The sequence below is a fragment of the Stegostoma tigrinum genome, chromosome 5 (assembly GCF_030684315.1).
Source record: "Stegostoma tigrinum isolate sSteTig4 chromosome 5, sSteTig4.hap1, whole genome shotgun sequence".
NCBI lineage: Eukaryota > Metazoa > Chordata > Chondrichthyes > Orectolobiformes > Stegostomatidae > Stegostoma > Stegostoma tigrinum.
The window spans coordinates 99214395-99231953 of record NC_081358.1 but is presented as its reverse complement, the minus strand read 5'-3'; positions in this window follow the sequence as shown (position 1 = coordinate 99231953).

Below are 17559 nucleotides of genomic sequence, written 5' to 3'. Positions count from 1 at the left end.
AAGAAATGATCACCTTGATGGGATGTACCATAAATACCCACTTCGTCCCCACCTCTCTCCCCCAAAGTCAGAGGGAAATTGAAGAACAAATACGTAGAGAGATCTCAGATATATGTAAGAATAATAAGATTGTAATAGTAGATCATTTTAATTTTCCAACTATTGACTGGGATTACAAGAGTGTTAAAGGTTTGGATGGTGAAGAATTTATCAAAACATAAAACGTAAATGTTCCTACTAGAGGTGGAGCAAAGCTTAACCTCTTGGGTAATAAGACAGAGCGAGTGATTGAAATTATATTACGGGAACACTTTGAGGCTAATGGTCATAATCCTATTTGTTTTTAAATAGTTTTGGAAAAGGATAAGACTTGCACAAAAATTAAAGTTTTTAATTGGAGTAAGGCAATTTTTAAATGGTATGAGACAGCAACTGTCAAAAATTGACTAGTGTACACTTTGCAGGTAAAAGGATGTCTTTAAAGTGAGATAAATGTGATAACGAGAGTTCACAGTCATGTTTCTTTTAGAGTGAAAGGCAAGGCTGGCAGGATTAGAGAACAATAAATAAATAAAGATATTGAGGTTCTACTCAATCATAAAACAAAGTATCACATTAGATACAGACAACTGGGTTCAAGTGAGGGCCCAAGACAAACTTTCCATATCCGACAGGGGCTCACCTATCCGCCTCCAACTTGGTCTACTGTGTCCGTTGCTCCCAACGTGGCCTCCTCTAGATTGGTGAGACCAAGTGCAGACTCGGTGACCAATTTGCGGAGCATCTGTGCTCTGTGTGCTATAATCAACACCACCTTTCAGTTGCCAACTCCCCCTCCTATAGTGACATATCCATCCTGGGCCTTCTCCAGTGCCACAACGACACCAAAGGCAAACTGGAGGAACAACACCTCGGAGCCTACAGCCCGATGGCTTGAACATAGAATTCACCCGTTTCAAAACCTCCCCACTTTGGCCTCATCCTATGTCCAACCCTCATTCACACCCATGCCTTCTTGACCTAACACTACCCATCCATTTTCTTTCCCAACTATCCACCCCAGCCACCCTGACCAATCCCCATTATCCCTACCCGCATCCACCTATCACCATCCCACCTAACTTCCCCCCGCCCTACCATCCTCCCTCTATTTCCCAGCTCACTTCCCCCTCCCTAGTCCTGATGAAGGGTCCCAATCCAAAATGTCAACTCGACTGCTCCTCTGACACTGCCTGACCTGCTGTATTTCTCCAACTCCACACTGTATTGACTCTGACTCCAGCATCTTTATTTCTTGCTATCTCCGAGGGCCTTGGGTAGTGTTGTAGAACATGGACACCTAGGAGGTCAGGTACATTATTCTTCGAAGTTTGCATTATATATAAAAATAATCCAAGGCAGAAGCTGAATAGAACACTTCAGATAGAGCTCATCTGCTCCATCCATTTTTCTTTCTCTCTTCTCTCATGCTTTTTTCCCTGCCATACCCGCCCCCCCGGCACGATGCTGCGCCAACCTATTATTCCACTCTAAAATCAAACTACCCTGCCTACTCTACATTTTACTATCATCCATGTAACTACCCAAGAGTCGTTTAAATGTCGCTAATGTATCTGACTCCACTACCACCAGCAGCAGTGCATTCTACACCCACACCACTCTCTGTGTAAAGACCCTACCTCTGACATCTTCCCTATACCTTCCTCTAATCACCTTAAAATTATGCCGCCTTGTGACAGTCATTTCCACCCTGGGAAAAAGTCTCTGGCTATCCACTCTATCTATGCCTCTCACTATCTTGTACACATCTAGCAAGTCACCTCTCACCCTTCTTCGCTCCAATGAGAAAAACCCTAGGTCCCTCAAACTTTCTTCATAAATCCTATTCTCCAGTCCAGGCAGCACCCTGGTAAATCTCCTCTGCATTCTCCCTCAAGCTTCTACATCCTTTCTACAATAAGGCGACCAGAACTGAACACAATATTGCAAGTGTGATCTAACCAGAGTTTTATAGTGCTGCAGCATAACCTTGCAGCTCTTAAACTCTGCCAATGAAAGCTAACACACCATACGCCTTCTTTACAACCCTATCAACTTGTGTAGCAACTTCAAGGGATCAATGGACATGGACCCCAAGATTCCTCTGTTCCTCCACACTGCCCAGAATCCTGCCATTAACCATGTATTCTGCATTCAAATTTGACCTTCCAAAATGAATCACTTCACACTTTTCTGGGTTGAATTCCACTTCTGCCACTTCTTTGCCCAGCTCTGCATCCTGTCAATGTCCCGTTGCAATCTACCACAGTCTTCCATACCATCCACAACTCCATCCATCTTTGTGTCATCGGCAAACTTACTAATGCACCCTTCCACTTCCTCATAAAGGTCATTTATAAAGATCACAAGGACCAGAGATCCCAGAACAGATCCCTGTGGAACACAAGTTTCAGGCTGAATACTTTCCATCTATTACCAGTCTCTGAATTCTATTGGACAATCAGTTTTGTATCCAGACAGCCAAATTTCCCTGAGTCCCATGCTTCCTTACTTTCTGAATGAGCCTCCCACGTGGAACCTTATCAAATGCCTTGTTAAAATCCATATACACCACATCCACTGCTCTACCTTCATCAATGTGTTTTGTCACATTCTCAAAGAATTCAATAAGGCTTGTGAGGCATGACCTGCCCCTCACAAAGCCATGCTGACTATTTCTAAACAAACTGTGCTTTTCCAAATAATCATTAATACAATCTCTCAGAATCCTCTCCAATAATTTTTCAGCTCAGGGGTAAGACTGGTCTGTAATTCCCAGGATTGTCCCTATTCCTTTTCTCGGCTTCAGGCTCAGTGCAGACCTCCTGGCCCAAAAGGGCAGCCTCTTGACCTACTGTGGCCTCAAGACTTCCAGTCTCTAAGTAATTCTTCGAAGCATAGTTCCCACCATGGCTAAGCACTTAAGAAAGACTAATGTTCGAACTTTTAGCTTTCTGTTTTAATTTTCTACTTAAAACTAAGGTGTCACTGTACCATAATTACTGTAATGTTTAAATTTTAACTTTGTTTTCTCTTTCTACCTTGTTCAATAAAATTCTGCACCGAGGTACTTGATGCCTTGTGTGGTGACCTTATAGGCTTTTCACTGTATACCTATACTTTTATATTGGAGTAAACACGACAATAATATCAAATCAAAGATATGCCCTAACTGCTCAAACTTTTGAGTATACAAATTGGGTTGTTAAGGTGAGGTTGTACTAGACATTGGAAGGCCTATTCTGGAGTACTGTGTCCAGTTCTGTTTGTCCTGTAATAGGAAGATTATTATTATGCTGGAGAGGGTTCAGACAAAATTTGCCAAGATGTTGCCAGGAATGGATGGTTTGTGGAGAGGCTGGATAGACTGGGACTTTTTTCATTAGGGCTTAGAAGGTTGAGGGGTGACCTTATAGAGGTTAGTAAAATCATGAGGGGTATAGAAAAGGTGAATGGCAAGTGTGTTTTCCCTGGGAGGTGGGGTGGGATTTCAAGACTAGTGGACATATTTTTAAGATGAGAGGAAGAAGATTTTAAAAATTCATGAGGGGCAATTTGTATTTTGAAATAGTGGTTTGTGTGTGAAATGAACTTCCAGAGGAAGTGGTGGATGTGGGTACAGTTAGAACATTTACAAGACATTGAGGTAAGTACACAAATAAGAAATGATTGGAGGGATATGGGCCAAGTGCTGGCAGGTGAGACCAGTTTAGCCTGGAGTTATGGCCGGCATAGACTGGTTGGACCGAAGGAAATATGCCCACTTGTTTCCATGCTGTATGCGAAATGTGGTTCCTGGGAAGTAAAAATGGGTGAAAGCAGGAGCTATCTAACTACATTCACAACATCTTTCAACTGTAGATAATTCTCTATGTTAACTGACATTTCCATGGTGCCAGCGGAGAATCAACAAAGAGATAGTCATCTTACTGCATTTATGGATGTGATGAAACAGAGGAAGAAGCCGTCGTTGACAATGATTAAAATCGAGTGCATATGCTACACACGAATCTGAAGTTAAGAATAAAATGGCAATAGCGAGTTTTGAGAAGATTTGTAGCTCAGGTTGAGGTTCTGGATGTGAGTTTGCTTGCTGAGCTGGAGGCTCACTGATGATGTTACCTAGAATGGTGACGAAACGTCTGAAAACTAACCTTCCAGCTCAGCGAGCAAACTCACATCCATAAAATGGCAATTGAAGCACTTGAAGTTAAATGCATTAGCCATGTACCAACAGCACAACATCTTTGCTTCAATGCCAAAAATGATGAGCGATTTAGCAACAAACAATGTAAAAGAACTGCAATGATTTGTTGTTGGCCATTGTGCCAACTCACAGCCAAAAATGTGCAGTAGTACTCGAGCACAGGAACAGGAAGAGTGTTCACCAAATTCAAGCAATAGTGACAAACACCATAGCTGAAAGACTATGAAGTAAAATGATAAAGTCACCTTGCAGAGAGTTGTCAGTAAGTAGGGCTTGGAGCAATCTTAATGCAGCAAAACAACTGGATAAATTTACAGACAACACAGTGCAGAACTGGAGGAATACAGCAGGCCAGGCTGCATCAGCGGAGCAGGAGAGTTAACATTTCGGATCAGGACTGTGTTGTCTCTGACTCCAGCATCTGCATTTCCTGCTATCTCTGGGTGAATTTACATCCTGGGCATGAACAGAAATGGATTGACACTTTGCTCAGTTCAGAAAAGGATGCCCAGCCATTGGCTTTGCTTGTGAGTATTTTCATTAATAAGGAGAGACAAAGTAACAGGAGAGTCCAACCACAAGCTTCGTCAAAGCATTTTCCTTAAGCTCCCACCAGCTGCTCCAAAACTCCATTTATAGAGGTACCATCTGTATAAAACATACAACCAAAGAATGCAGCCTTGCACCACAGACATGCTGTTAGCGGGAGCAGATGAAGAAAAGTGAGGTTGCTACAATAATGTATGGGATCTTCCAAATATTCTGGATGTCATCAACCCAGAAAAGTAATTGAATCCAGTCACAAGTACCTTGCTCAAATCAGGCAACTGCCCAACAAGATGCGACTCTCTAAGTTTTACAAGTAGCAGTGAAGAAAGGATAGCCCAAAAGCATCAAGGTCATACACGTTGTTGTAAGTGTGTACAAAGCATTCAGAGTTGAATTGATAGCCCTAGATAGCATATCATACAAAAGAAATCCGGGACATTATCCCTAGATTGATAGAAGAGATGCTAAACATCCACACAGGCCACCAAGAAACAGGTGAGTTAAATCTAAGGTAGTAAATATGCTTTACTGGTCAAAGAGGAACATTGAAATTAAGAACTTCATCGGACAATGCAGTCCTTGTAATGGGGTCCAAGCTAAGCAAGCTAGAAAGCGGATGTCACAATACATACTTGGCAGTCCACAGATAAAGCTGCAGTAAGATTGCCTCATTCTTGCAGGACCAGGGTTATCTATAGATTACTACACTTACTTCTGGGAAGTGGACAGGCTGACCTCCATGTGAAATTGTAAAATACCTGAAAGCATATTATAGCTGTGACAGCGTGCCCAAAATTGCAATGAGTGGCAGATGATAGTGAAGAATTAAGTTGCTTCATAAAAGATTGGGAAATTCAACTCTAGTAATAATGTGGAATTTATGTCCTGTAAACAGTATGGAATGAACTTTCAGAGGAAGCAGTAGATATGGGTATAATTACAGTGTTTAAAAGAAATTTGGATAAGTAGATGAATAGAAAAGGTTTGGGGAGATGTGGGCCAGGAGCAGGCAGGTGGGATTAGTTTAGTTTGGGATTATGTTGGGTGTGGACTGGTTGGAACAAAGGGTCTGTTTCTGTCCTACATGACTCTATAAATAGGAAAGGCTGAAGCGGCAGTGAAAAATCACCAAATAAATCGAGCAAATCCAGCAGGGATTATACGAGACAATCTTCAAGAAAAGAAACAGATCTACTAATGTCATAGAGTTGTCTAGGTACAAAAACTAATGTCATGCTGCATCCTAACTGCTCTTCCAACAGCAAATAATCCACTGGAGCCAGAAAGTCACAACAGGTACAAGTGACAAATCAAGGTGAAACCACAGAAAGTCAAACTAAATTCTGACAAGAGTGTCAAACATTTGCCAGAATTGAGCACTGGAAATGAGTGAGCATACAAAGTTTCAATGCCCTCAACAAGAGTAATCTCAAGTGTGACTTCAGACTTGTGTGGAGCAATTGCTGCCTTAATCATCCACGGTGGAAATGAACAACTAGATGTAAGGCTACAATGGCCAGCTGGGTCACTAAATACATTAAAGGTTGTGATATATTTTTAATCGGTAAGACATTCAGTGGTTATGGGGTAAAGGCAGTGAAATGGAGCAGCAATGAACTTACTGAATTGCAGAGCAGACGCAACGGGCTGCATGTTTTACTTCTGTTCCTACATCTCATGGTAACAAATGCACAACTGAAGCAGCTATGGCTGCAGTTGAAGAAATCAAGAAAATCTGAACTCACCATTTGCACGGATCAAGCATTAGACCCAGCGATCCATAACACCTTAATATGGAAATAAAATGACAAGTACCACAGGATCAACAAATGCTGGGCTGGATGGGATTTATCCTCGGATCCTATGGGAAGCCAGGGAGGAGATTGCCGAGCCTTTGGCATTGATCTTTAACTCGTCATTGTCTACAGGAATAGTGCCAGATGACTGGAGGATAGCAAATGTGGTTCCCCTGTTCAAGAAGGGGAGTAGAGACAACCCTGGTAATTATAGACCAGTGAACCTTACCTCAGTTGTTGGTAAAGTGTTGGAATAGGTTATAAGGGATAGGATTTATAATCATCTAGAAAAGAATAAATTGATTAGGGATAGTCAGCACGGTTTTGTGAAGGGAAGGTCGTGCCTCACAAACCTTATTGAGTTCTTTGAGAAGGTGACCAAACAGGTAGATGAGAGTAAACCGGTTGATGTGGTGTATATGGATTTCAGCAAGGCTTTCGATAAGGTTCCCCACAATAGGCTATTGTACAAAATGCGGAGGAATGGAATTGTGGGAGATATAGCAGTTTGGATCGGAAATTGGCTTGCTGAAAGAAGACAGAGGGTGGTAGTTGATGGGAAATGTTCATCCTGGAGACCAGTTACTAGTGGTGTACCACAAGGGTTGGTGTTGGGTCCACTGCTGTTTGTCATTTTTATAAATGACCTGGATGAGGGCGTAGAAGGGTGGGTTAGTAAATTTGCAGACAACACTAAGGTCCGTGGAGTTATGGATAGTGACGAAGGATGCTGTAGGTTGCAGAGAGACATAGATAAGCTGCAGAGCTGGGCTGAGAGGTGGCAAATGGAGTTTAATGCAGACAAGTGTAAGGTGATGCACTTTGGTAGGAGTAACCAGAAGGCAAAGTACAGAGCTAATGGTAAGATTCTTAGCAGTGTAGATGAGCAGAGAGATTTCGGTGTCCATGTACACAGATCCTTGAAAGTTGCCACCCAGGTTGACAGGGCTGTTAAGAAGGCATACAGTGTTTTAGCTTTTATTAATAGAGGGATCGAGTTCCGGAACCAAGAGGTTGTGATGAAGCTGTACAAAACTCTGGTGTGGCCGCACTTGGAGTGTTGTGTACAGTTCTGGTCACCGCATTATAAGAATGATGTGGAAGCTTTGGAAAGGGTGCAGAGGAGATTTACTAGGATGTTGCCTGGTATGGAGGGAAGGCCTTACGAGGAAAGGCTGAGGGACTTGAGGCTGTTTTCATGAGAGAGAAGAAGGTTGAGAGGTGACTTAATTGAGACATATAATATAATCAGAGGGTTAGATGGGGTGGATAGGGCGAACCTTTCTCCTAGGATGGTGACGGCGAGCACGAGGGGGCATAGCTTTAAATTGAGGGGTGAAAGATATAGGACAGATGTCAGAGGTAGTTTCTTTACTCAGAGAGTAGTAAGGGAATGGAACGCTTTGCCTGCATCGGTAGTAGATTCGCGAACTTTAGGGACATTTAAGTCGTCATTGGACAAGCATATGGACGTACATGGAATAGTGTAGGTTAGATGGGCTTGAGGTCGGTATGACAGGTCGGCAGAACATCGAGGGCCGAAGGGCCTGTACTGTGCTGTAATGTTCTATGTTCTATGTTCTATGTCACTACAAAGGGAAGAAAAGAAAATCACCTGGTTCAACAATGACACTGCGAACTCAGACCATTGGTATCCCCATACAATGTAAAGACTGTGTGTGCAATGCATATTACAGACATTGACAAGGATAACAAACTGCTACTTTTTGAGAACTGCAGTGTGTTTATTGAGTAATTTGGGGAACTCAAAATGTGCATGATAAATGCATGTGACTTTGTTCCTTCTTTCTCTTATGAAAAGGATGCTGTTTGAGATAGAACTGCAATCTTTACTAACCTACATCGTGACTTGCATCATCCTCTGACTTTTACCAATGAGGCACTGACAGAGGTTATCTTGCAACAAACCATTTCAGTAAATTCATAGTAAAGACCAGCATATTGCCTTGAGATATTAAACACCACATTCCCCATCCGCAAAAAAGAAATCAGTCAGGAGCACAGCCATCAAGAAGCTATCTGCCCTTGAGCCATTTTGCCATTGGGACAGCGTCAATATACAGTCAAATGGCTATACAGCATGGAAACAGACCCGGAGGTCTAAGATAATGAAATGTGAGGCTGGATGAACACAGCAGGCCCAGCAGCATCTCAGGAGCACAAAAGCTGATGTTTCGGGCCTAGACCCTTCATCAGAGAGGGGGATGGGGTGAGGGTTCTGGAATAAATAGGGAGAGAGGGGGAGGCAGACCGAAGATGGAGAGAAAAGAAGATAGGTGGAGAGGAGAGTATAGGTGGGGAGGTAGGGAGGGGATAGGTCAGGCCAGGGAAGACGGACAGGTCAAGGAGGTGGGATGAGGTTGGTAGGTAGGAGATGGAGGTGTGGCTTGGGGTGGGAGGAAGGGATGGGTGAGAGGAAGAACAGGTTAGGGAGGCAGAGACAGGTTGGACTGGTTATGGGATGCAGTGGGTGGAGGGGAAGAGCTGGGCTGGTTTTGGGATGTGGTGGGGGAAGGGGAGATTTTGAAGCTGGTGGTGAAGTCCACATTGATACCATTGGGCTGCAGGGTTCCCAAGCGGAACATGAGTTGCTGTTCCTGCAACCTTCGGGTGGCATCATTGTGGCACTGCAGGAGGCCCATGATGGACATGTCATCTAAAGAATGGGAGGGCGAGTGGAAATGGTTTGCGACTGGGAGGTGCAGTTGTTTATTGCGAACCGAGCGGAGGTGTTCTGCAAAGCGATCCCCAAGCCTCTGCTTGGTTTCCCCAATGTAGAGGAAGCCACACCGGGTACAGTGGATGCAGTATACCACATTGGCAGATGTGCAGGTCAACCTCTGCTTAATGTGGAAAGTCATCTTGGGGCCTGGGATAGGGGTGAGGGAGGAGGTGTGGGGGCAAGTGTAGCATTTGCTGCTGTTGCAGGGGAAGGTGCCGGGTGTGGTGGGGTTGGGAGGGCAGTGTGGAGCGAACAAGGGAGTCACGGAGAGAGTGGTCTCTCCGGAAAGCAGACAGGTGTGGGGATGGAAAAATTTCTTGGGTGGTGGGGTCAGATTGTAGATGGCGGAAGTGTCGGAGGATGATGCGTTGTATCCGGAGGTTGGTGGGGTAGTGTGTGAGAACGAGGGGGATCCTCTTTGGGCGGTTGTGGCGGGGGCAGGGTGTGAGGGATGTGTTGCGGGAAATGCGGGAGACGCGGTCAAGCGCATTCTCGACCACTGTGGGGGGAAAGTTGCGGTCCTTGAAGAACTTGGATATCTGGGATGTGCGGGAGTGGAATGCCTCATCGTGGGAGCAGATGCGGCGGAGGTGGAGGAATTGGGAATAGGGGATGGAATTTTTGCAGGAGGGTGTGTGGGAGGAGGTGTATTTTAGGTAGCTGTGGGAGTCGGTGGGCTTGAAATGGACGTCAGTTACAAGCTGGTTACCTGAGATGGAGACTGAGAGGTCCAGGAGGGTGAGGGATGTGCTGGAGATGGCCCAGGTGAACTGAAGGTTGGGGTGGAAGGTGTTGGTGAAGTGGATGAACTGTTCGAGCTCCTCTGGGGAGCAAGAGGCGGCGCCGATACAGTCATCAATGTAACGGAGGAAGAGGTGGGGTTTGGGGCCTGTGTAGGTGCGGAAGAGGGACTGTTCTACGTAACCTACAAAGAGGCAGGCATAGCTGGGGCCCATGCGGGTGCCCATGGTCACCCCCTTAGTCTGTAGGAAGTGGGAGGAATCGAAAGAGAATTTGTTGAGGGTGAGGACGAGTTCCGCTAGGCGGATGAGGGTGTTGGTGGGGGGGTACTGGTCGGGCCTGCGGGACAGGAAGAAGCGGAGGGCCTTGAGGCCATCTGCATGCGGAATGCAGGTGTATAGGGACTGGACGTCCATGGTGAATATGAGGTGTTGGGGGCCAGGGAATTGGAAGTCCTGGAGGAGGTGGAGGGCGTGGGTGGTGTCACGGATGTGGGTGGGGAGTTCCTGGACCAAAGGGGAGAAAATGGAGTCCAGATAGGTGGAGATGAGTTCAGTGGGGCAGGAGCAGGCTGAGACGATGGGTCGACCAGGGCAGGCAGGTTTGTGGATTTTGGGAAGGAGATAGAAATGGGCTGCGCAGGGTTGGGGAACAATGAGGTTGGAGGCTGTGGGTGGGAGGTCCCCTGAGGTGATGAGGTCACGAATGCTGTTGGAGATGATGGTTTGGTGCTCGGGTATGGGGTCATGATCGAGGGGGCGGTGCGAGGTGGTGTTGGAGAGTTGGCGTTTGGCCTCGGCGATGTAGAGGTCAGTGTGCCATACTACCACGGTGCCAGCCTTGTCTGCGGGTTTGATGGTGAGGTTGGGATGGGAGCAGAGGGCTGCCCGTTCTGCGGGGGAGAGATTGGAGCAGGTGAGAGGGGTGGAGAAGTTGAGGCGGTTAATGTCTCAACGGCAGTTGGAGATGAAGAGGTCAAGGGAAGGTAGGATGCCTGGGGGTGGTGTCCAGGAGGAGGACTTGTGTTGGAAGCGGGTGAAGGGGTCAGTGGAGGGACGGTTAGGCTCCCGGTGGAAGAAGTAGGCGTGGAGGCGAAGGCGGCGGAAAAACTGTTCTATGTCCAACCATGACTGGTATTCGTTGATGTGTGGTTGTAGGGGGACAAAGGTGAGCCCCTTACTAAGGACTGACCGTTCGTCCTCAGTTAGTGGGAGCTCTGGGGGGATGGTGAAGATGCGGCAGGGTTCAGTGTGGCAGGGGTCTAACTCATCCTTGCTGACCAGGTATCCTAAATTAATCTAGTCCCATTTGACAGCATTTGGCCTATATCCCTCTCAACCCTTCCTATTCATATATCCATCCAGGTGACATTTAAATGTTGTAATTGTACCAGCCTCCATCACTTCCTCTGGCAACACATTCCATATATGCACCACCCTCTGCATGAAAAAGTTGGCCTTTAGGACACTTTTAAATCCTCTCCCTTCCACCTTAAACCTATTTACTCTATTTTTTGGACTCCCCCACCCTGGGAACCTTGGCTATTCACCCTATCCATGCTCCTCATAAGTTTATAAACTTATAAGGTCACCCCTTAGCCTCCAATGCTCCAGGAAAATAGCCCCAGCCTATTAAGTCTCTCCCTATAGCTCAAACCCTCCAACCCTAGCAACATGCTTCCTGCACTGCCACAATGATGCCCTAGATGACATGTCCATCATGGGCCTCCTGCACTGCCACAATGATGCCACCCGAAGGTTGCAGGAACAGCAACTCATATTCCGCCTGCGAACCCTGCAGCCTAATGGTATCAATGTGGACTTCACCAGTTTCAAAATCTCCCCTTCCCCTACTGCATCCCTAAACCAGCCCAGCTCTTCCCCCCCACCCACTGCATCCCAAAACCAGTCCAACCTGTCTCTGCCTCCCTAACCGGTTCTTCCTCTCACCCATCCCTTCCTCCCACCCCAAGCCGCACCCCCATCTACCTACTAACCTCATCCCACCTCCTTGACCTGTCCGTCTTCCCTGGACTGACCTATCCCCTCCCTACCTCCCCACCTATACTCTCTCCACCTATCTTCTTTACTCTCCATCTTCGGTCCGCCTCCCCCTCTCTCCCTACTTATTCCAGTTCCCTCTCCCCATCCCCCTCTCTGATGAAGGGTCTAGGCCTGAAACGTCAGCTTTTGTGCTCCTGAGATGCTGCTTGGCCTGCTGTGTTCATCCAGCCTCACATTTTATTATCTAGCAACATGCTTGTCAGCATTTTCTTCACCCTTTCAAGTTTCACAATATCATTCTAATAGCAGGGAGACCAGAACTGAATGCAGTTTTCCAAAAGTGGCCAAACCAATGTCCTGTACAGCCACAACATGGCCTCCCAACTCCTATACTAGTTGCACTGACCAATTAAGGCAAGCATGCCATCCGCCTTCTTCACTATCCTGTCTACCTGTGACTCCACTTTCAATGACCCTGCACTCCAAGATCTCTTTGTTCAGCAACAATACCCAGAATGGTTCAAAGTGAGACTTTCACCTACATCTGAGCATCTGTAAGTGCTGCCTGGCAATCAGATTGGTTTGTAACTCTGTCAGTTCAGAAGAATCTGGTTCAGCAATGGTCCCTGATAGGTCCCTATAGGCATTGGCCGCAAAATAGATTATGAAGCTGGACTTCAAGGTATGTTTCGGATATCAGTTAGACTTTGCTGATAGATCTTGGAAATGGGGCAATGAGCTTGGGACACCACATTTTGAAGGCTGGAGATGGGATTAAAGGGCAGGTTGTGGCCTCAGCAATACCTTCCATGGGTAGTAGGGATCCTGAAAAGACATCACCACCCCACACGATATCAGTTCACATAATAAAAGCTGCTAAGCTACCTACTGGGCATAGGCTTCCTCTTGCTGTGGGTAAAATACCAGGTGAAGACAAAACGAGATACTTATTTGGCCATTTTTGTTTCTTATTTGTTTAGGTAGTGTGGGTTTCGCAGGCTGGACCAGCAATTATTGCCCACCCCTACTTGCCCTTGAGAAGGTGGTGGTGAACTGCCTTCTTGAACCACTACAGTCTAGTGCTGAAGGGTGACCCACAATCTTGTCAGGGACAGCATTCCAGGATCAAAATCCTGAGACAATGCAGGGATAGTACTAAAGCAGGATGGTGAGTGGCTTGGAGGGGAACTTACGTTCTATGTATGTGCAGCCTTTGTCCTTCCAGGCAGTCATTGTCATGAAGATTTGGAAGATGCTGTTTAAAGCAGCCTCTGTGAATAATTGCAGTGCACCTTGTAGATACACACACAGTGTTGGTGATGTGGTGCTAATTAAGTGGGCTTGTTTGTCTTGGATGGTATCAAGCTTCAAGTACTGTTGAAGGTGCACTCATTCAGCCAAGTGGTAAGTTTTCCATTACACTCCTGACTTGTACCTCGTACTAGTTGGACAGGCTTTGAGTAGTCAGTTGAGTCACTCATTGCAGGATTCCTAACCTCTGACCTGCCGTTGAAGTCAATCTTTATATGATTGATCCAGTTTAGCTTCTGGTCGGTGAAACCCAGGATGTTGTTAGTGGGGTAATTCAGTGATGGTGACAATGTCATTGAATATCAGGGTCATTAATGGCCCAAACTACAATACTTTGGGTGGTGGGGGGGGGGGGGGGGGAGGAGGAGAGGGGGGGGGGCTGAGTCTCCCACCCTGAAAGACAGGTTGGAAACAAGCATGGAGGAGTTAGGAAGCTGATGCATTGCATTCTATAAGCAACTGCCACTTGACATCACTACACTCCATATCAAATAATTACTAAGGTTACCGTTATTTGCTGATACCCGAGGGCACAGTTTTGGGATTACTAACTCACTAAGCAGAGTTAAAGACCTTTGCCAATTTAGTTTATGAAAGCCTTCCATAATTCTGTAAGGACGTGTCAGCAATAAATCAAATGCAAGTGTTTTTTCCATATTGCTTCAAATGGACATAATCTTAAATAAAAAGCATTTATATTTTGTAAACACCAGCTGCAGTAGTGCAACTGAATTGCTGCCTCACAAAAATGACAATTATGGCAAACCGTTGTGCTGGCATAAAGACGTTTCTCTTATTCATCATTAAGCATCTGTTTGTTGATTTTTAGGAGTGATTATCAGCGTACACTCTAATTTGTATCTGATCATCGCTCCAAATTAACAAGAATTAAGGACGGGAAGAATCACAGCTGTCATCTGAATTATAGAGTGCTATGGGGCTTTATATTTAGAACCCATCCAGCTTTTAATTAACAATTTATCAAAATTCCTTCTGCTGATACTGGAGAGATGGGGTCTGTGTTTCCCCATATTTATAGGGAAGTGGACTCTTTAAATATATTTCTCAACCTTTAATCTTGATTTTTCACAAGAAATGAAACTGATGCTCATCTCTCTGTCCTCTTAACTCCAGTTCATGTACATAGCTTATATAAAGGAACCAAAGTGTGATGACAATGTCTCAAATCCAACGTTCAGTCAATCTCAATTTATGTTTATGCTGGTAGTGTTCTGCACACTATTGGAAACCATTTGCTGACTTCTTTAGTTCTTTGACACTTAATTTAGTGCAACAAAACACAATGAAAAAGTAAGTTTATGCACATCTTCTTTTGGAATAAATGTAGCAGATACTGCCATGTCAGAATGAGGTCTGAGAACTATACCAGATGATCCTTTTGAGCAATACTATACCAAGAAATAATGAGACTCTATGGAGAAGAAAGTAAATTTTACAGACTTTTTGATGTGTATGTATGGAAATTTTATGCTCATAAGTTTAAGGGATATTTGTGCTGTGAAACAAAACCACTTCAAGTGTCCAGTATCTCTCAGAAGTTATTTCCTTATAAGTGACACAATTCATTTGATTACAACTGGAGATCCCTGCACACTATCCTATAAAGTTCTCAAAAGTGGAGCCCCAGTTGGATTTGGGGCAAAACTCCTTTCACTGAATAACCTAGGATTACATCAGACATAACACATTGATGAGTCAATGTGGAATAAACTAACATCAATGACAGGGCCAACTATAAAACGTAGAAAAACTGCCTTTCTGATGTTCTAATCACATATTTCAACCCAACATGCAATTCTACCACTACTTCCTATTCCACACATTAGAAATCCCTTACATATGCAGCACAAGATTTGCAATTAGCATCACTTGATAAAAGATAGATCGAGTATGTCCGTATTTATTGAAAATTTGTAGGGAAGATGACATACATCAGTGTGGACTGTACTTTAACCTAAAACCAGATACGTATTTTTGGAATTGTACAGTCCAGAAAGAGACCATTGATTATATCACAACAAAGTTCGCTGCAGGGAAAAGTGATTCAACTCATGCACCATGTCCTTTCAATATTTATTTTCAGATACTTATTCCCATTTTTAAAAGCCATTGTGGATTCTGTTTCTACCACTGTCTCTGATCAGGTATTCCATGTCCTAAAATTCCTCTACATATTTACTATAAGGACTTGTCCTGGATACAATTATAAAGTTTGTAGAGTTTTACCTCTCAACCTGCTGAGCCAGTGGCAATATTTTCTCGTTCACCTCATCAAATTCCATCAGAATTTCAAAGTCTCTAAAATTTACTTTCTTCTCCATAGAGTCTCATATTTTTTGGTACCTTATTGCTCAAAGAGAGTCATCTGGTATAGTTCTGAGACCCCATTCTGACATGGCAATATTTGGTACATTTACTCCAAAAGAAGAAAGTAGGCCAAGAGGGTGCTGCTATTTTCACTGGACTGTCTCTCAACTATCTAACCATTAGGGGTAGGAGGAGAAGCAGGCCATTTAGCCCATCAAATTTGTACCATCATTCCTGATAATTCTCAACTCACTTTCCTCCATTTTCCCTATTCTGTTACTGATTAAAATCTCCTGTTTCAGCCTTGAATACAATTATCTTACATAACCTATCTCTACTATCCTCTGTAGAATAGAATTTCACAAATTCACTACCCTCAGAGAAAAATTCCTCTTCATCTTTCTTCGGTAGACAGCTCTATTCTGAGACTATGTCATCTGATCTTAGACCATCCCACAAGGGGAAACAACCTTTTCACAACTATTCTATCAAGTCATCTAAGAATTTTATATGTTTCAACAAGTTTGTCTTTTATTCTTCTAAACTCCAGTGAGTACAAGATCAAAGTACTCAACATAAGACAGTTCCTCCATATATGGGATCAATCTAGTGAACTTGCTCTGGACTGTTACCAGTGAGCTTCTTGTTTCAGCTTGCCTTTTCCAATGCCTTTCAACAGTCGCAGTCATCAGTGACCACTTCCAGTTGTCAATTTCAGTGTCTGTTACTTCCACATCTTCATTGTGCAATGATCCCAGCTGATGATAGTACTGGAGATTCCAGAGTAAAACCTGGATTGATAGACCATAAATAAATTGCAAAAACAAGAATTATGATGGTCAATTACTGAATACTTTCATAATAGGCTGCCAATGTATCTTTAACAAAGTAACCGAACAAACAACCGTTACATTATATACGAATTACTTGAAACACAGTCTTGTTATAAATACCAGAAAGATTCAACATTTTCAATCTATCTCAGCAATAACCTTACAGAAACTGATACCTCAGTGAAGAGTCATCCTGCTTCCACTTGAAAGCTCTGTGTTAAATTGGCCTGGGTGTAAATGGTTTATTTTCTGAAAGTTTCTGCATTTACTCATTGCATTTTCTTTCATTATGTCCATTTCTGACTTTTGCTGCAACATCATTCACTTATAAAACACGGGTTCCTTAAATTTATGCTTTCTGTGGCTTTCGCTTTTGATTTCTTCAGCAACTTAGGACTCCACCACCCCCCCGCCAACCCCAACCACCATCCTTGACTGCTTTGAGACAGCTCTGCAGAAACAGCCCTGTGCTGTTAAGGATCTCTTCTCATTGGCTAAATGCTATGTACACAAACATACACATACACACAGAGCCTGGGATGTTTCTGATGCTCTGCAATATTCGTCTGCATTGCTAGACAGTTGCAGTTTGTTTTTTTTCCTCACAAATACACCGAACTGTTCATCTCAACGGTTTAACCAACTCATTAAAATGCATGTAAAATAAACAAATTTCCAGATACCCTGATAGCACTCAGGAACTAGAATAATGCCTTCAAATTTCACAGTCAGACTCCAGAAAGAGACTCTTCGGTCCAACTTGTCCATACTGGCCAGTTTTCCCAAAGTGAACTAGTCCCACTTGTCTGCATTTTGTCCATATCCCCCTAAACCTTTCCTACTCATGTCCAAATTCTGTCAAATGTTGCAAATGTATTGGCCCCTACAACTTCCTCTGGCAGTTTATTCCACACGTACAAACCATCCTGCGTGAAAAAGTTGCCCCTCAGGACCCTTTTAATCTTTATTATCTTGGATTCTCCAGCATCTGCAGTTCCCATTATCTCCT